General features: G+C 46.4%; 1 protein-coding gene across 3 annotated transcripts in view; it reads right to left on the bottom strand.

The window, feature by feature from the left end:
- Positions 1 to 20618, bottom strand: part of LOC142557322 (beta-1,3-galactosyltransferase 5-like) — a 247414-nt gene that overhangs the window by 43724 nt on the left and 183072 nt on the right. For 2 of the 3 annotated variants that reach the window (XM_075669066.1, XM_075669065.1), the window contains one exon: positions 770 to 839. The gene's annotated coding sequence lies outside the window, so the exon portion shown is untranslated. Of the gene's footprint in view, positions 1 to 769; positions 840 to 9055; positions 9323 to 20618 lie in introns of those variants that run through there. The other variant, XM_075669067.1, reaches the window with a different exon arrangement.

The raw sequence follows: 20618 nt of genomic DNA, 5'->3' as shown, positions 1-20618 counted from the left end.
AAATATTTTCCCTATCCTGCCTTACATGTCGCATTTGACCATGTTACGGCTTCCGTTCCATCACAGCGCTAGGCGACCGCATAAGTATCCGAGCATCAAATTGACGAAGAAGGTATATGTTCAGGCGAACTTTATCACAGAATCCGAAATTTAAATGAACTATGTCGCAGTCGTACCGAGACAAATCCACCACAGCTTTCGATTTGAGGCCTCACACTCACTGCGAATTTTTTTCCCCGCGATCCCAAAAATTTCTCAGCTGGTTTCACCTACTGGTAGCTGCACTGTGTTTTCTGAATGTGTTTGTGAACCGTTCGCCAGACGTAAGAAGGTTTTTGTTTTAGGTTTCACTATTAATTTCAATCTTCCCGAACAAACCGCGACTGAGTGCGTTCAGCCTTGCGGCATGCATTTTATCTATTGTTCTAGTGTGCTGCTCCCCAGCCGACGCTGTGACGTAAGATGGCGTCGCACGCGATACCTGCTCCCACTTTCTCTGCCCCCTTTCTCTCAACTTTGGCTCGGACCGCTAAACAGGAGTAAAAAGACAGAGAGCGATAAGAAAGAGGAAAGGTAGGGAGGTTAACCAGATGGGAAGATCCGGTTTGCTACCCTACGCTGGGGAGAGAGAGGAGGGGGAGGTAAAAATCCTAATGTGCCCGCCTGTCTCGCAGATGCAGCAGTCACAGACACTACCATACCGGGATAGTTATGCTAAGAAAAATTAAACACTTAGTTAAGATAAGAAGGAGTAAAGATCAGCACTCACAACAACGGGCCAGGGAGCACCAGACCGAAGTGAACTTGACTTGGGTAGGGCGCCGTCCGTCTGCAGTCCCCTGCAACATGAAGTGGAACACTGCATGAGATTTTGACTGAAGACCACTGCAGGCGGGTGTGTGTTCGAACGTGGTTTGTGAATAGCAGCTCAGTTCTGATGAAATTTTAAGCGCCACTGGGCCGTTCAGCACAACATGTCACAGATTCTGCGGTGGGTCCTTCCTAAAACTGATTGCCCTCTAGAAAGACAATAAAGTGCAACACTAAGTAAATATAAAATGGTAAACTACTGCTTCGTAACTCTGCTTTCATTCAAATGACGACCAAAGGTTGACGGTTGCAGAACAGGAAGACTTGTTCGAAAACGAAAACGCCCGTGTATCGGACATTGGGCGCGCGTTAAAGTAGCCCAGGTGGTCAGCATTAATCCGGGATCTCCCATTACAGCGTGTCTCATAATCATATCGTGGTTCTGGCCCATAAAACCTTCGAATTAAAAAGACTATGTTACATCGCAAAGGCGTTGCGATCTTCACAGGTTGTAACGAGACAGAAATGTTTCTACATCGAAGTCAAATAAATACAATTAATCAGCCGGCGTGCTGCCTTGGCCATGCCATCACCATCGCGGTCAGCGTCATACTATCTTCTACGTGGTCACACGAACAATTGTTCGCCTTACTCAAACACGTCGCAACATCTAGTAGCACGTCACAGAACCTAAATGTAATATAGGTAGGCAAGCTCTCTGCGAAATTAACAATACCACAGTGCGTGCAATCTGCATAATCCTTTATTCATGCGCCTCCCCTAACGGACCTATATGGCTCAAACTGTACGAAGAAATCACACACACACACACACACACACACACACACGCATATAGATAAATATATATATATATATATATATATATATATATCCCCTCAGAAATGATGTGCAATGTGCAGTGTATCTTTTCCAAATTATCGTTATATTCGTTTTATAGTTTTCGTACCTCTATCGTCTGGTTTTGTATTTTTGCTGTATGTGAGGCTTGTTCCAATGAGCGCGTCGTTGATCACTTTGGTGGCTTATATACTAATTGCTTCAGGTCCTCAAACTTCTACAGCAAGTTTTACAAAGTACTGTCTGTCTGTCTGTCTGTCTGTCTGTCTGTGATGTCTCTCCGGAAAGCACTTTTAGCTTTTAGTTGCACTAACAACTTCGCTGTAACAAGCATACGTCGTACCCGCCGTGTTTGCTCAGTGGCTATGGTGTTGGGCTGCTGTGCACGAGGTCGCGGGATCGAATTCCGGCCACGGCGGCCGCATTTCGATGGGGGTGAAATGCGAAAACACCCGTGTACTTAGATTTAGGTGCACGTTAAAGAACCCCAGGTGGTGGAAATTTCCGGAGTCCTCCACTACGGCGTGCCTCATAATCAAAAAGTGGTTTTGGCACGTAAAACCCCATAATTTAATTTTTTTAAAGCATACGTTGTAAACAAACACCGCGACATGATATCACCGTCTCTAGACACTGCAAGAACAAACGATATCGGCATCGTGGTCATCGTAGCGTACGGGCCATCCCCCATGACACCCTACAAACCGGATTATACGGCTCAGTGGCGGAGTCATAAGAGCCATTCCCGTTGTTGTGACTCGGTTCGTGTTCCATTTCAATCTGAACGTGATTATATATCTTGTTAGTCGGTGGTTTAGTGATGGCACCATTTATTGTTAGATTAGTATCGCGCGTAACGACATTGGTATCCACACTGATTGGCGTTGTGCAGGTGGGACGGTGGGGGCCCCTTTTATCTACTTTTAGTTGTTTTTTTCTAGTATCCATGGCTTTGACCGCTGACCGTAGGAAAGGAACGGCGGCTTTTGTAGAGACCGATGATTGCGGCATGCTCTTTCGGACGCTTCTCCGAATAAGATCTACAAGGCGCTCTTTTTGATCACTGGTGGTCTGTGTAATACACGTACGCCGCTAGAGACCATAATGCTAGAAGCGTGAGATTGCTCTTTTTAATCAAGAAGAGCAACTGCAAAACAAAAAAATAATAATTGTGTCTTGGAACGTTAAAATACTCCAAAAGACAAATCAGAGGCGAAAAAAGCGCGTGGTTTGGCTTTCGCTCGTAAGTGAAATTTGTATAGGACAATAGTCAAATAGAATTATTCATGTACGCATGCATGGTTACAAAGAAAAAAACACCTTTGTAGGAAATGTTGGGAAGACATAATGAATCGCAGCTTATTAAAGGTTTCTCGTACGGATAAAAATCTATAATCACCGCTTCTTGTTAATCCCCATAGGCGCAGGCCATACGAAAGAGCTTAGCGCTATCACTTGAGAATGGCGGAGTTCACCCTAGCTACGAAGGTTTACTCATTCTATCTCTGCATCCGCTGCTGTTATATATTGCAAGTCATGAAGTGCATTAAGCGAAGCTTAACTACTGGTAGATAACCGTATGCAGGTATAAACACTATGTGACGCGTGCAAACATCCTTTCATCTGCCCTCCCTCTTGGCTGTCATACTTCAATGGATGACTCGTTAAATACGCTTTGCCAACTGGTTAATAATCGTATGAAAACTTCTATAGGCGTTCAGTGACACAGAAAAATGGAGATAATTGTGCCGTGACAGGCGAAAAAAAAAGAACAGATACGTGAGTGAGGTAAGTAAGAAAAGCACGAGGAGGATCAGAAAGGGACGAATACTGTGTGAGATTTATAGAACGTCGAAGCAGAACGCCAACAGGCAAGGCATTGAGTTCAGAAGACAAAACACCGGCGCTTTGCACCCGCTTTTCATTGATTGACTGAGCGACTGATTGATTGACTGGTTGATTAATTGACTGATCAATTTGATGATATTGAAAAATGTGCCAACTTTCGTCGCCGTCTCTTCTACAACATACTATACGGCGATGAACGTATGAAAATGGTCGATTAATTAAAATTAATTAAAATATGCGTTTTTTACGTGCCAAAACCACATTCTGATTATGAGGCACTATGGAAATGGTGTACGGAAATGAGAAAATAAGGACACAGACGAAGAGGCGAGCACTTAACGTCTGTAAGCTTGAAACGATTACGAATGTAGAAGGTGCAACTAGACGCTGGGTACAATGTGCACATATGTGTGCAGGCAAAGGAAACAAGCCATTCAAGAAAACGGTGAAACATACAATGCAAGTGTGAATCACATGTATGGGGAACCGTTGATACATTTGCGCAATGAAAAGAGAAATGGCGAACACATATGCAAGCTCTCGTCCGTGGCCCTCGCGCCAATAAATCTAATATGTCATTATCACATGCAAGTTGTATGCGTATCGGAAAGTACACGTAATTGAATAAATGAACGAACGAGTGAATGAAATACATCCACAGCCCTACTACGCAAATCGTATTTTGATGTATCGTTGTGAAGATAAGTGTACTACACGAACTTTCACAACTTTCACTTTTTTTTTATGTGTGAAAGGGAGATAATGTCCTTAAGGAAAACTAGAGATTTTTGCATGGCTGACAGCCTGGTACGATACTGCGGCGATGGGTGAAAGTTTTTGTATACACAACTTTCAAGACGCGCACAGAAAGGCACATAATACATCCACGGACACGCACATACGCTCGATCCTCTCGAAGATTTTCATTAAGGAGCGAAGTTTTCGAAAATGCTAGGACTGCTTTCGTAGGACGCAATGCGCAAGCACTCTTTCTCCACGGGGCAAGTGAGATTTAGAGGTTCTCACGCGAAAATGAGAATACACCGATACAAAAAAAAAAAAAAAGTGAGAAGTTGCACAGTACACGACTCTATCCAGTGCTGCGCCCAGTCTCAGTGTCAGGATCTGCGGGACAGGTCACTCAACATACATCAGTGCTACACGCAATATAGTACAGTGTGGACCACTGTTAAAGGGAACACGCAGTCACCATTCTGCCGTTGATTATCGCGGTGATATGTCATAATGACCCACAGACTATTATTTTTATTTCTATGAATGCACTAGTTGTTATGAATTAGATTCATATGCACACGCAATTCTTTACAGCCGTCCCTTTTTCGCAAGTAAAGGATGGGAAACAATCCAGGTATCACGGCGTAGGTCTTACCTTCGATAGCGAATGAAATTCCACATTCTGAATATTTCAGTGTCCTCAAATATATGTTCAGTTTCATGCAAAGCTCTACCGCTATCGGTTATATAATCAAGTGATGGAGAGCGACTAACCGGGCTGAATTTTAATTCGACGTCCATCCACGATTAAAGATTATTTTAAAGAGACGACATGTCCTGGCTGCTGTATCGGGAATGACGCACGTGCCATGCCTGGTGCGGCGATTCATCGTGCTCGCCTAGATTAGATATGCGCCTTGGTTGCCACACCCCTTGCGGCTATGAAAGCACTGTACGTTCAGCAATAAAGAGCATTTGGTCGCAGGCCACCTCGACTGATACATGGTGTCAGAAGTGGGATAGCTCACGTCGATGGAAACACGATGGAGCAACTGCTGAAGCTTCCTGAACCACTACTGTTGTCTGGGAATATCGCCAAGAACTGGGAATTGTTCCAGCAGAAATTCGAGCTTTTTCAGGAAGCAACGGAATCGCCAAAAGAGCCCCGAACCACGGCCGCCAAAACAGCACTGCTGCTCAGCACTGCCGGAGACGACGCATTGGAGGTATTTAACAACTTCCTTTTTCTCGGGGGCGAGACCAAGCAAGATTATACTACCATTGTTAAGAAATTCAGGGAATACTGCCAAGAACAACAGAATGAAGTCTATGAGCGGTACATATTCCGATCCAGAGTGCAAGGCGAAGGGGAGTCATTCGAGCATTTCTTGCGGGACCTCAGAAAACAAGCAAGAAGCTGCAATTTTTCGGGAATAGCTGATTCCTTAATCCGCGACCAAATAGTGTTTGGCACCAGTAGCCCACGACTGCGTGAAAAGCTCCTCAAAGAAAAACACTTGACACTTGCCAAGGCTGAGCAGATTTGCAAAGCGGAGGAAGCAGCATCGCTGCAAAACAATGCCTGGGCGCAGCCCGATAAGCACGTGGCGCTGGTCATGAAGCGGTCTGGGCAGGTTCGCAAAGCGGAGCATGCGGTGCAAAAAGAACCGTCGGAACAGCCCGATAAGCAAGTGATGCAAGACAAGCAGCAATCTCGGAAATGCGCCAGGTGCAATCGTTTACACGCCATACCCGGCAGATGCCCTGCGTTCGGCAAAACGTGTTTCATATGCCGAGGTGTTAACCATTACGCAGCTTCCTGCAAGAAGGGCCCGCAAATCCGAGAAGTTGGCGAGGAGCAAGACAGCTTCGACATTCTCGATGTGACAGTCTCGAGCATCGACGCGAGAGCGGACTGGGTAGTACATGTGGAAGTGGCTGACCAGATGGTTAACTTCAAAGTGGACACGGAATCTCAGGCCAACTTGCTGCCGTACTCTATCTACCGACGATGCAAGACGGCAGCAGATTTGAAACCGAGCTCTTCGGTGCTTCGATCATACAGCGGTGGTGTCATTCGACATTTCCGTATGGCAAGGCTACCAGTGACCGTGAACGGCCGGTCGAAGGACGTCAACTTCTATGTCGTCAAAAAGGGCAACCAAGCTATACTGGGACTACTAGCATGCGAGTCGCTTGGTCTGGTGTCACGTGCAGTGGATGCTGTAAAAGAAGTAAGCACCACAGCGGGCGGCAGTGAGGACGTTCTAACCGAATTCCGCCAGCTTTTTCAGGGAACAGGCTGCGTGAGTCGCCAGTATAAAATGGTCCTACGCAAGGATGCGACGCCAGTTGTCCAGCCAGCTCGGCGGGTGCCCTTGGCGCTGAGGGAACCTCTGGGGGAGGAGCTGGAGCGCATGCAGCGAAGTGGCATCATTGAGAGGGTCCAGAAACCGACAGACTGGGTGAGCCCTTTGGTTATCGTGCGGAAGAAAGACGGAAAAATACGGGTTTGCATGGACCCTAGAAGTATCAACGAGTGGATACAGCGAGAGCATTATCAGATGCCAAGACGCGAGGACATAGAAGCTGAGCTCGCCGGCGCTAAGCACTTCACGCTCCTCGATGCAAGGGCGGGTTTTTATCAGGTACCTTTGGATGACTCCACAGCAACTATATGCACGTTCGGTACTCCGTTCGGGCGTTACCGGTTTTTGAGGCTCCCGTTCGGAATCTCATCAGCCCCGGAAGTTTTCCAGAAAATCCTGAGCGAAATATTTGACGGCTGTCAAGGTGTGAGAGTGTACATTGATGATATTCTAATATGGGGCTCGTCTAAGGAAGAACACGATGCGCGCCTGCGGAAAGTGCTGCAAGTGGCAGAAAAAGCAGGCTTAACTTTCAACGCTGAAAAGTGCAAGGTTGGAGTGACTGAAATGGGGGGACAAATAGAGTGACTGAAATGAATTCACTAATTGTTATGAATTAGATTGATATGCACACGCAATTCTTTACAGCCGTCCCTTTTTCGCAAGTAAAGGATGGGAAACAATCCAGGTATCACTGCGTAGGTCTTACCTTCGATAGCGAATGAAATTCCACATTCTGAATATTTCAGTGTCCTCAAATATATGTTCAGTTTCATGCAAAGCTCTACCGCTTTCGGTTATATAATCAAGGGATGGAGAGCGACTAATTGGGCGGAATTTTAATTCGACGTCCATCCATGATTAAAGACTATTTTAAAGAGACGACATGTCCTGGCTGCTGCTGCAAAAATGATAATAATAATATACGATAAGAATAGTAATAGGGTAAAATAAAAATAAATAAAAAAACTCCACTTCAACCACGACGCCAAATCTTCCGGTACTAATTGCATCACTTACCACCAGAGAACCAAATGACTTTCGAACAGCATTTCCGGAATATACGCGATTTCGAGCACGAACCATATTTGAATCTGAACTTGATATTAAATTTGCTAGAATAATCGAATTTGGCCGCATGCGTTCGTTTTATCCCCGAACGCGTTCGAAGTTTGCTTTAATGGATTCGATGATTAAGTAATTTCCTAAGCGCTGTCCAATGTCTATTTTTTTTGCAGGTTCGTTATAAACTCCTCGGATGACGGGCCTCCAAGTCTTGCATTAGGATTAATCATCTGACTCTATCGGTAAAAGTTTTCATCTAATTTGCATGATTACTTGTTTAATTACAACCTATAAATATTAAAAAGTATAGTTATTTTCTAATAAAAGCAATGACGAGGAGATCGCTTAATTACCACGGGTTCCCTGTTTTAAAGCAATTTCGAAATAATTTTTTTGTAACACTGTATTTACTCACTGCAGTTATTGCAGCCTGCCTGGCCCGGTAGGAAGGCCCATTTACAGGACCTATGCCCTCCACTTTAAGAGAGAGAGAGAGAGAGAGAGAAAGATAGAGAGAAAGAGAGAGAGAACAAGTTCAATGACATCTGGAGCGGTTAACCTAGCGGCATGTCTGGCATGCTGACTGCAGATGAGAGGGTGATGGTTGTAAGAAAAGTTGTTAGTGTAAGGTAAAAACAAAGCTCTCTCTCTCTTTCTCTGAGCCTCTCACACACGCATATAGACACATGCGTACGCAAGGAGAATAAAACTGACAGTTACTTAGGTATCCTTACGTGACTTGAATGCGAAAACAAAGATTTGTCTACTTGTTTACGTCCATGATACATGGCATCATACATTGTCACCTGTTCTTCACAACTCTAGCTTAATTCACCTTAATCCACCTTGCTCTAATTTGTACCAACCTCCTTAATGCATTTTAGTCCACCCTAATCCACTTTAATCAACCTTAATATACTTCAATTCACCTTCACTCACATTACTTCACCTTACTCTAACTTGTTCTAACTAATTCAGTTTAACTAACGTTAATTACCCATAATCACAACTAATTAACCTTGTTATACCATTTCCTATCTTCTGTATTACTAATGACATCATACGAGACACCGATGACGTCACATCGAATTTTGTTACCACTCGTTGCGGACAACAACGCCTGCTTTTCTGCCCCATGGAATATATAACGCTCTCGCATTTAAAAACTCTTCGCATATCCAGAAAGTCTACAGGATTAACACCATCTCACTCCTGCAAACACGAAGAACACATATCGATATTTTAAGCACAGCGAACACCTAACCAACAAAAACAAACTAAAATCAATTAGCGACCACTGTGTAACAGATACCGCCAAAGAAACAACGATAACAGGGCGGCAACGGTAGGAAGTTTCGAAACAAACTCACCAGTGTTCGGTCCACTCGTGACAACAGTCACTTCGGGAAGCAGAGACGTATTGGGCATTCTATATTGTCTCAGCCTACATTTTTGTCATTAGTACAACTGTTTTTTAAACATTCGCACTCGATTTCGTTCGGCGCACCTCGCGCGATTCGAGCACGCAAAACAATTCGGAAGCGCGTCGTCGCCTCGTTCCAGGGCCACTGGGCCGGCGCTAACCAAGGACACCCGTCCCCCGCATCGGTGGTTGCGGCCGACGGCCGCAAAATCCTTGCCTCTGTCAACAGGCGGCGCGCTACGGTGACGTCATCGCGACAGGCTCGCCGATGTTGACGCTGCGGCTGCCGCCTCGCGGGCGCGCCGCTGACGCGTGAAAAACAGTTACAACGAGAGAGAGAGAGAGAGAGAGAAATGCTTCCTTTTGTTTTGGTCGCAGTCATGTGACACGCGACAGACTCGAGTGACAGCCGCAACGCCCGGCTGTACGTGTGTGGCTTCCAGCAAACTGGTCTGGACCACGGCAACGTACACGGAACGTTGCTGTACGGGGGGAAAGAAGTGTTTACATTTCGTCATTAGTTTCGTAAAAAAAAACAAAAGAAGGAATTACTCGAGGGAGTGCCGGCGCCAGAACGCTGGATGCGTGCTTCTCGATCGTGAACATTCAGGCCCTCATGTTCACCATCTCAAACCTCTACTGGACGGTTTGCATCCGAGTCCTGCGCAAAAGGTGACCGCAGGACCGCTTTGCTGGTGATGTTCCCACATCGAACAAAGCTACCTTCAATGCACCACAATTACATATCGATTCAATTTACAAAGAATTTCATTTCCTCCGTGTGTCTGCCCAGTTTACCGTAATCTTACTCGGGTATAAGGAAGTATAAAGAAAACCGAAAGGCTCGTTCATTTAGTTTCAATCATATGCAGGGTGTTTCAGCGAACGCATTCAAAAACACTTTCGAGGTTGCCTGCGGTAGATGGCACAATTCTAGTTCATGAGCCGGTCTACTCGAAGAGGATGGACATTAGGTGCACAAGAAGATTGAAATGCATAATCGACTAATTAGCAAAAATTCACTATTACGTTTTAAAATAATTACCTTATGACCCACATTGAAATTTACAGATCCTAGCTGGGGAGTAAGCAAGGCAGATCCACTTTGAACGAATTCTCAGGATTGCACCAGTTTCGAGATGTTGATTCCCAAACTTTGCGGAGAAATGCATTGGCGTTCCAGTTACCTTATTAACAAAACGTCGTGTTGTGCATTGAAGCACAAAAGTACTTGGAATTTTGCGCCATCTTAAAAGCCTAATATGACTTGAACTTTGTGTGAATAAACTTTTATTGGGTCCAGCAAAACGCGATAGAACGCGAACCCGGCTAATCCCACGACGGGACTGACAGGTCTAGCCTGCTGGCTCGATCGCGGGCACGCTGGACGGCCAGGATTTAGTCCTCAAAGACGGGACTTCGCAGGAGCGCGTTCCACTCTTCCTTGGTGAACTTCGGGCCCAACGACCCGCATTCCCAGAGCATGTGAGACAAAGTAGCAGCCTCGTACCACAAGCCATGCAAGAACAATTCGGGTAAATCTCGGGATATATGCTGTTAAGGGATGCCGGATTTGGGTAGGAGTTCGTTTGCAAGAGTCCGAGCGTGACCGCCTGCGGCCTGCTTAGCGTGTAGTGAGGCGGCGGGAAAACCCTTCTCTCTAAGTACCGAAGTGTTTTGCTGCATTATCTACAGCAGACATTCACCAAGTGACCACCAACTGTGGATGCGCCCAGTTTTCAGTGGCTACAAAAGATAGAATTCTCACAGGTGCCAAACTAAAAAACTGACTGTAGAAACTGTTGCATGCATTGGCACATGGACAATAAGTTGGTAAGCTTGCACACAACAACATTGCAACGCAGACGGAACGGATGAACGGAAGCTACACTTACACTACCTCTGCAGCTTTAACCAAAGTTTTGTGTCGTTCACCGACTCACTGTTCACCGTGGCGACCGAAATAGAGGCCGTCTGGACCGTTCGCGCGGCAGCCGTGGCCGTTGTAAACAAGTGAGCAAACGCCGGTCACAAGGCACTCAATGGTAGGCGCTGTCACGTGAGAAAATATGGTGGCCCCCATAGGTATGGTGCTGTAAGAGGTCTCTATCAAAAGCCTGGTCCGATTTCGAACTACCGACGGCGCCGATAAGTCGAGCATGAATCCATCGTTTTCGAGCGCCTGCTGAGCCCCTCTGCAGTCCACTCCCCTAAACTCGATCTCGCTTAATTCGACTTGCCGCTTAATTCGAACGCATTGAAAATCCTTGGCGAGAAACCGCACACAATTATTGAAGGAAGACTCGTTTAGTTCGATCGCGAAAGCACGCCGGTTCGGTTAGTTCAATTTTCACCGGCGCCCCGTCATGCGCCCAGTGCTTACTAAAGACTTGAACGCACAATGAATTTAACAGTTGGTGATACAGCTTCCCTATCCTCTAAGCCTACTTACACCCTTAAAGGTGCTTTCTGTCTTTAACTCACACCCTTGCGGGTGTGAGGGTATGAGTTCCAGATTAAATTGCACTTTTAAGAAGCCTTAAGAGTGTACATCAGCTTAATGTGTAGGCGTGAAGCTGTTTATTTTTTATCCTTTAGTTTTAGCCGTTTCTCCCATCCGTGAAGTCATCTGCTTCGACTCGTTTCACGTCGCGCCACGCCCCCAGCTTCAGGAGCCTGCTTTATCCGTTCAGCATGACGTGGCGTGGCCACTAGAAAGCACCATCTACCGAGAACGACTCGCGCTTCAAGAGCAAGAAAGTCAGTAGTTAAATTCAGTTTCTTTTTTTTTACGCGACAAAAGCACGATACGATTATGATGCATGCCGTGGTGGGAGGACTCCGGAATAGTTTCGACTACCGCCTGAGGTTCCTTAACGTGCACCTAAATCTAAGTAAGCTAGTGTTCTTGCATTTGAACGCCGTCGAAATGCGAATGCCACGGGTCGGTATTCGAACCTGAGACCCCAAATTCCGCAGCGCAACGCCATAGGCACTAAGTTAAAACGACAATGGCGGCAAGGAGCGAAAAAGACATTACAGACTACTTCAAGGAAAGCAAAATAATTTATTTGCTCTCAAAAGTTCGGAATTGGAAGACCAGCTCTGAGCCGTCCGGCAAGCCGAAGATGCCGCCCGTGTCCAAGGACTTCGAGCCGCCACCTGAGGCCACCAAGACAAAAACGGCCAGATTATTCTTTTCAATAAAGTTTTTCTTATTCTTCGTTCATTTTATCGCCGTTGGTCTATTCAGACTATCCTTGCAATCCCGCAAGGGTACAAATAGCGGGAGTCGACCGTATTCGGATTCACTGTCCAGTGAGCGACCAAAGGATCGCACCAGGGGTACGCGTTAACGCGATGGCCATTTCCATTCGATGACACCGTTTCCATTATCTTTCGGATAAGCCCTCTTGTGAAGACTAGCTTAAGCCGATCGGGGATGACGCGTGTAATCCTCCTTTTGTCGTCGTCGGCGCCGAAAGCGCGGGAAACCGTCGCTCGAGGTCGAAGCGCTCGTGCAGAGCGACGACTGGCTGGTGAGTTCGCAATGTCCTTTGTAACTGTAGTCGTCGCTCGCGCGCCCGGCGTGTGCTGTAGCAACGAACCGACGCAACTAGACCCCTGTGACGTATTCTCGTACTATACTGTCATCCTACCCGCGTTCTACCGCTTACCCGATTTCCGCTCAGCACAACTCCCCCCCCCCCACCAAACACACACGCACACACGCGCGCACACGCACACGCACACACACGCATATATATCGTGTGTCCCAATTAGCTAATGCCGCGTACCTTTACAGAACTAAGGTATAATGTTGTTTGCCGTCGTTTGGAGATGCTCAGATTATTTTCTCATTCTGCCTCATTACATAAGTAGTCTGAAATAATTAAGCAGCTGCTCAAATATTAAAATTAGACAAAAAGTGTAAATGAGAACATTATAGAGCAGCACGAAAAACTCCCGATACAGCTTTCTGCTGCTCAATACGTGCTACATGAACGTCTAAAACTGTTTTTCTTTTCCAAGCGAGAGAGAAGCCCGCGAACTACACGCGCACTTTCTCGAGCGGACAATCGCGCGGTAATATTTCGTGTACTCGCGGGCTTCTCTCATGCATGAAAAAAAAAAAACCTTTTATGCAGCACGTATTCAGTAACAAAAAGCTGTAGCGGGATTTTTTTGTTACTCTGCAATTTTCTCATTGACATTTTTCCTTTAGTTGTAATACTTGAGAAGTTGGCTAATTCAAACTAACTATGTAATTAGGCAGAATGCAAAGAATACTCCAAGAATCTACAAGCGACGGCAAGCAACATTACCTTGGTTCTGTCCAGCTACGTGGCATTTGCATATTTTTAAAGTTTGGCTCAAATTACGTGGGGCAACCTATATGTAAACATAGCACGCACTAAAACGAAAGTACAAGGACCCACTAACAAGCGCTCGCACGCACGCACATAAGAAGCTCAAACACAGAAAAAAATATAAAATAACAGGAAAATTAGAAGGGAGCTGGCAAGCTGGAGAAGGACGAGTAATGCTGCTTGCAGCCATGTGGTCTCGCGAAATCACAATGTCGATGTTCTCCATGCACCTCACAAAACTAAACGAAAAAAAAAAAGAGGGTGAAGAGGTTACACCTGACAAAAGAAAATAGAGGAGAGAGGTGCATCACAGTTTCTTTTCTCCACCTTTAATGTCAAGAAAGAACAAAGGGAATAAGAAGGGAGTGCCGCCATCAGGAAGTCACGCTTAGACAATTTCTACGTTGACCTTTTATTTTTTTTGTTACTTATACTGAATGACCCGTTTCATGCGTTTCTTTCTTTTTAAATTCCCTTCAGGGAACGTCTTGGACACGACGGCCATCAGGGCCGCGCAGTTAAGGAAGGAAGGAAGGAATAAAAAAAGAGAGAAATATAGGGAAAGAAGGAAGGAATAAACAAAGAGAGAGATGTGGGGAAGTGCTATAAAAAGAGGTCGACGTTGCAGAAAAAAACTAGAAAAAATAAAAGCGGGCAGACCCAGTTCCTTGCCAGCTGACCGCAGGCTTCGATGAACTCTAGGCACGCCATCACGGAACAGGGCTGCACCTCGTATAACCGAGGAAAGGCCGTGCAGCGTCTAAAAGGCATCGGGAAGCGCCGAGGCCGTGAAAGATGCGCAGAGAAACATAGTTCCTCGCTTCGACGGCGCTCGTAGCGCCAGTATATAGGCTGTGCCTGCGCGAGCAACACTGGACATTATGTGTACCGTGAAAGTCTGTTGATCGTAAGCTCGTAAAAGTACGTTGCGATCGATAAACTTTTGAACGACGATTTCGAGGAAACTGCTCTTGACTCACCGAGCGCGCACCGAAAGCACCCAAAGGGGCCGTGGAATCCATCGACCCCTCCCTCCTCCCCCTCCCCGCCCCTTGACGTCACTACGCTAACCACATAAAGCTAACAGGAGAAGCACGTCGAACATGACAAGCCTGTCTTCGACGAAAATAGTTCTACGAATTGAATAACCGTGGCTGACCTGGTTTCGATCCAAAGCCAGTGAGAAAAAGCGAGAGCTCTTTAATGAAACGGCAGAAAATTCTGCCCGTGTATATGTAAGTGCCTACATGGTCACTCTTCATGAAGGAGGAGATCAGGAACAAAAAGCTTACGAGGAGGAGGGACAAGAAAAGGAAAGAGTAGAGTCGAGAAAATACATGATCGCGATATGTACCGGTAAAACGAAGCTGATGGTGTTGATGTAAATAAGCCAGAGCTTGTCGATTAAGCCGCTATATATGCCGCGCGTTTACATCTGCCAGCCTCCATTTCTGGAACTCCAAAGTCAAAGTATCCCGATTTTCTTGTAGAACTGAATTGCAGTCACTGATCACACGTCTGCGTGTAAACGACGTTTCAGAGCCCGTACAGTTTCGTTATTTTATCTCAATAGCAAATATACCGACGCTCGAGGGGCGTTTGCGCCTTCGGCGTTGTCGTCGCCGTGCTGTCACAGCGTGGACTTGCATGCGGGGTCCGAGTGCGGAGGTTGTAGGCCTCTAGAGACGCGCGGTGCTGGAGTGCCTCGATGTTCTGCTCTCCCGCCACTCCGTACAGAGTGGAGACAACCGCGACGACTACTACGGCGTCGGGCACGCTTGGGCACGGGGGAGGAGGAGGAGTGTAGAAGAGTCAACTCGGAGATAGCGAAGACGTTGAAGAATACTCAGGTATAGCGAAGGAAATACACCGGACGGAGCGAGTACCACTGGCAAAGTCTTGGGCAGATTCTGGCCCGTACGAAAACAGACCCCTAAGAATCTTGAAAAGCGCGAAAACTACTTTATAGATGGCTTGCACTGTCACGACGTTAGCCGCCGTACTGGAGGAACAACACGGGGACAAGTGTGCGTCCGTTGGCGTCTCGCGCGGTGGTTCTGCCGGTTCTCGCGCCTGGTTCTACCACCGACGCCACTGCGTTTCCAGATATTGAAGCAGGTTACCCGACGCAGTGAAAATGATGCACTGACGTGTTCCTAGCCGCCATGGCGGAGAACCAACACGGTGAGAAACTGCGCCCGGCAAGTCATGTGTTAGCCATCCACACAGCTTCGCTGTCTCTGCGCTATACACGTGAGTTGCCTAGATCTCATACATCTGCCAGCTTCGGAAGGCTCAACCGCTAGTATTAACACTCACTAGCATTAAACAAATCATGCGATGCATACGTTAATATACGCAACCTCAGAACTGGTCCATGCATGAATCCTTTGTTTTGCGAGGTTAGCTTAGCGTCAGCTCTACTTTGTTCATCTTTATAATCAGTGCAAAATGTCAATAATATCCTTTACAAAACCGACGACTCGGACTAAGAGTAATCGAAATAAAAGTCTTTTTTTCTCTCCCTCTCCTATACAGACAATGTTATCACCAATGCTCTGGTTGTCAACTAAAAACTAGTAACGTCTTTCTTTCTTACTTCCTTTTTTCCTACCGCGCAAACCGATGTGTACATTTTATTTCTTTCTCTCTTTTATCATTATTATGGTATTGCGTGCGAAGTTGAATTGAATCTTCTTTGTTGTTCACAGCGAGTATGCCAATCGTCCTCTTCCGCTGCCTGCTGCAAAAGGCGGGGTCAAAACCTCGTCAAGCGCTTTTACTTTCACTTCATGTTACTGTATTGATGGAAATAAAAAAGTGTATTGCATTGCATTCCTTCCCTACCCCCCTCCCCCCTCCCCTGACGCTGCTGGTACTGTTAGCAGAGTCGTAGGCGACTATTTCGGGCAAGGCGCGTATAGTATTTCACTAGGGTTGGAGGATTGGGCGAGTCGGTATCGCATTCTAAAACTTGTACACAGCGCAACGTAGAAAGGAAGTCAGCGCTCTGTTCCTCTATCTGAGCGGCTCGGCTTGTTTCTTCCATTATATGTTGCGCTGTACCAGGTTTAGAGAGCGTACACTATAGTGTACGAACCGCGTCGACGGGCCAGACGCGCTGAGGCCATTTCGAGTTTCGACCGTAGGTCACGACGGATGGCCCTCTCACCCTATACCGCCGCGTTCGGCGCCGCTTGCTCTCTATTTCGCCTCCTCTCGAACCCCACGCCTGAACTCTAAAAGTTTGGCTTGGCGCTTATATTGCCGAAGTGTTAGGCGGGAAAGCCGGAAGTGAGCGTCCAACTTTCGGCTTTTTATTTGTGTGTGTTTTTGCGTTTTGCTGCCGGGTACCGCGGCTGGTGAATGGCGCTGTCGAAAGTTGCGCAAACTCCTACAAAAGAGATAAGGGTTGGGGGCTGAGTCCTGAGAACGCAAAAAAAAAAAGAAGGAAAACAAAGCAATGAAAGCAACGCATTTGGCGCGCAAGTACTTCGCCGCGCGTGAGCTGAAAGGCTATAAAGAAAAGAAATTGTGCGCGAACCACCGACGATGATTGCCGATGTACAGGCGAACACCCGAACGCTTCTACAAATGAATTCGCCTTGTTAAAGGAATGATGCGGAGGGAGGCACGTATTTCTTGAACTGCGAATGATTAGGTAGCGTTTGCTGCTTCGTTAAGCAATTGTAAGAGAACACAGTCGTTAACCAGCGTCTCTGGGGCGGTAATACATGTTGACGTCACATGCATCTTGACGGGAGTTGCGTTCGATGTAATAAGTACTAGCTCTCAGAGATCTTGTGTGCCAAGATGTTACAGTCATATGGCTTTCGCCCTAAAGTTTTCGCAATAATTACCAGAGAGAACTGTGGCGTTGCAATCGTTCAGGCGCCATGACGACATGACGTGTAGTACCTGGGTTTGGCTAACATTCGTGCTTGTCGGTTTAGCCGTTCTGGTAGATTGCCCTATCCAGCTACTCTGCCCTGGGGTAAAAGGTTGAGGAAGCGGGACGGGGCGCGGGAGGAGGGGTCGGGGGACGATGACGACAGAGGGAAGAAGGCCATATATGCAGCTGGAAAGTCAGCTCAAGCGTCCGAAATGCACACCCTTGGCTTCTTTTTTTTTTTGTTTTCATTTCCGCTAAAAAATGCATGCGGTATGCGCCACTTTTCAGGGAACTCCGCGCTCCCGAAAACCTTCGGGCCATCTCGCGCGAGCGCGCGACACGTTGTTCAAGATTAAATTTTTTTTTTTTTCGGGCGTCGGTCACATAACAACGTTCACGAGACGTCGGCGAACCTGTACCGGACGCCGGAATTCCCGAGTGAATACATAGTAGCTGTGCATAGCGGCCAACCTGACGACGCCAGTCCAGGGGGGGTGGGGGGTGGGGGGGGGAGGGGGTGGACGGTCGACGGGAAGAGACTTTCGTGTCCGCAGTGCACGCACGACTCAAGCGCGAGTCAATTTATGCAGCAGTGGTTGCTCGCGAGAGCTCCCGCATTTTCGCGAACGAGAATCCTCGCCAGCCGTGTTGACCGGTGTAGCTCGCCACCCATGCTGTACTGCTCTTCAAGTTCGCACCTCGCTTTGTATCATATATATATATACATATATATATATATCTATATATATATATATATATATATATATATATATATATATATATATATATATATATATACTTCAGGTGACGACTCGCAGAGGGTCACGACCACGACGCCATCCTACTGTATGCGGCTCTCGCGAGAGCCTTGTCGTCTCCTTGCAACTCAAATATTCAAACCTTATTCCATCACCGCGACCCTCTTGGCACCTTCTTATACTGTCTGAATTTTCGTCACTCGGTTTTTTTTTGCCCTCGCCGTATTCGGATTTTCCTTAAAAAAAAAAAAAAAGATTTCTCCGTAGTCCTTCCCTCCCTTGGTCTGAGGAGGCATCGTCGCGTCCCTAGTTACGGCAATGGTCACCGAGGCCTTTCTTTATGGTGCTATAATACGTTAGACCACGTGAACAAAAATAAATAAATAAATAAATAAATAAATAAATAAATAAATAAATACACGTTACACATGTCGCAGACACTACCACAAACCACAAGGCATGAATTAGAAGAGAGGAAATAAACTCCATGAAACAAGCCTCCACAGCAATGATACGAACGACTGGATATATATATATATATATATATATATATATATATATATATATATATATATATATATATATATATGCGCCAATATACACGAAGAGTGAATGAGGCTATGCAACAAGAAAAACAGGGAAGACAAAGTAAATATTACTGTAGGGCGCAAATTCGGGCGTGATGGTTATGTGAGGTGTTTTAATAACAACGCTTAAAAGAAAAGAGAAACATACAGCTAGCTTTTCAGGTCTCGTCTACGTTCATTCCTCGTTTTAGGCTCTGATATCGAATAAAAAAGCACGGAATTCGGAACAAAAGGAAGAGCAAATGTTTTTTTGTGGGATACTGTAAGATATCTAGTTGAACGAAAACTGAGCGTTCTATAAAGTATGCATCTTCGGGATAGGCGAGTGGATGTTGATGATCACGCTATCACTACTACAGTGCTGCATCATCAGCATCAACAACTACTACTACTGCTATTACATTAGCTACTGAAAATAGCTATAATATAAAAATTTAGTTTTGTGTTTGTTCTCTTTCGCCCTTCAGTGACAGCTTTAGTTTTGATATTCAAGGAGCTAACTTGAGCGATGACACCGAGGGGGCATGTTTTTTTTTTTTTTTTGTGACCTCAGGCGAGAGGCCGGGGACGAGTGCTGCACGAACCACTAATGAAGGCGGCGAAGGAAATAAAAATGAATAAGCAACGAAAAAAAAAAAAACAAGCTGCGAAGAAAGAGCTCGACCGCGCGCCGGATCCGGCAGGTTCGCGGTGATTGGACGCCGTGTGTACACCACAGCCAAAGGTTCACCGTGCTGGCGCTCCGGGGCACAGGAAGTCTGGTTGCACGGAAAGGCAAGGCTGGTCAGATATGCGCGTTGAATGCCTTGATCCTCGGTTGCTGCGTTTCTCTCTCTCTCTCTCTCTCTATCTCTTTATCAGTTGTTGGCCCTCTCGGCTTCCGCTCGCTGCCTCAATGTCTTGCCGCGCTCGGCTTGGGTCGGTCAAACTTGTACGTAGTACATTCGCTCTTCCCTGCAGTGCTAGGTGTTTGTTGATGCCTACGGTCAACCGCCCGTGGGGGGGGGGGGGGGGGTTGACCGTAGGCATTATATTTAGAATATAATCCCAGCCCTGGGCAGATAAGCTATACAATGGGCTACTGTGGGAGTAGTGGCAGCAGAGTGTTCCGGATTATTTTGACCAGTGCGGTTCTCTAACGTGCACCCGAAGCACAGTAATAAGAGTTTGCATTGTTTTACTGCGATAGCCATCATAAGGTCCCTCCCGGAGAACTTTCTCCGTTGTCGTTATGTTCCGCATATATTTAAGTATACGTACGCCACATATCTATCTATGCCGCATATGCAATGTAGATGCTATGATATTAAACCGCCGAAGTTGCTCGAACGTGGCATCGCCTTCTTGTCTGAATCATTCCTCAGAATTTTTGGGGGGGAAACGCAGCGCACAGACAAAAATTTAATGAGGAATTTAATTCCCAGCGCACGCGCGTTATCTTAAATCTTCTAAGTCTGTATCGCAAAAGTGCGAGACAGCATTAGTACTCACCGTCTTAAAGCCACGTATTTCACTGTCGCTACTCATTACGGGCATTGCAATGACTCCAGTGCGATGCAATTACAGGCCTTATACACAGCTTGTCAAAAAGCCTTCGACAGAGCCAGAAATCTTATCCCACCCACGTATAGTTACAACGCCGTCGGAGGAGTTGAAGCCCAACGCGGCAACTTGCTATCACTCTCAGGGCTTCGCCACTTGGGCCGAAACGGCCATCTCCTTTAATGCAACGCGTTCTTTGCCTCATCGTTGACACCTCGTGGCAGTTAGCTAGGTTAGCTAGCTCGTTAGCTAGCTTAGTAGTAGTTTAGTAGTATAGGTCAGCTAGTTAGTCAGCTAGCTCGCCTCGCTTTTATGAAAAGAATATACGCGCGAGACCGGCAGTGGCATCGAACCTCGGCCG

Source organism: Dermacentor variabilis, chromosome 9 (genome assembly GCF_050947875.1).
Source record: "Dermacentor variabilis isolate Ectoservices chromosome 9, ASM5094787v1, whole genome shotgun sequence".
Lineage (NCBI taxonomy): Eukaryota > Metazoa > Arthropoda > Arachnida > Ixodida > Ixodidae > Dermacentor > Dermacentor variabilis.
This window is presented reverse-complemented; position numbering and strand designations above follow the sequence as displayed.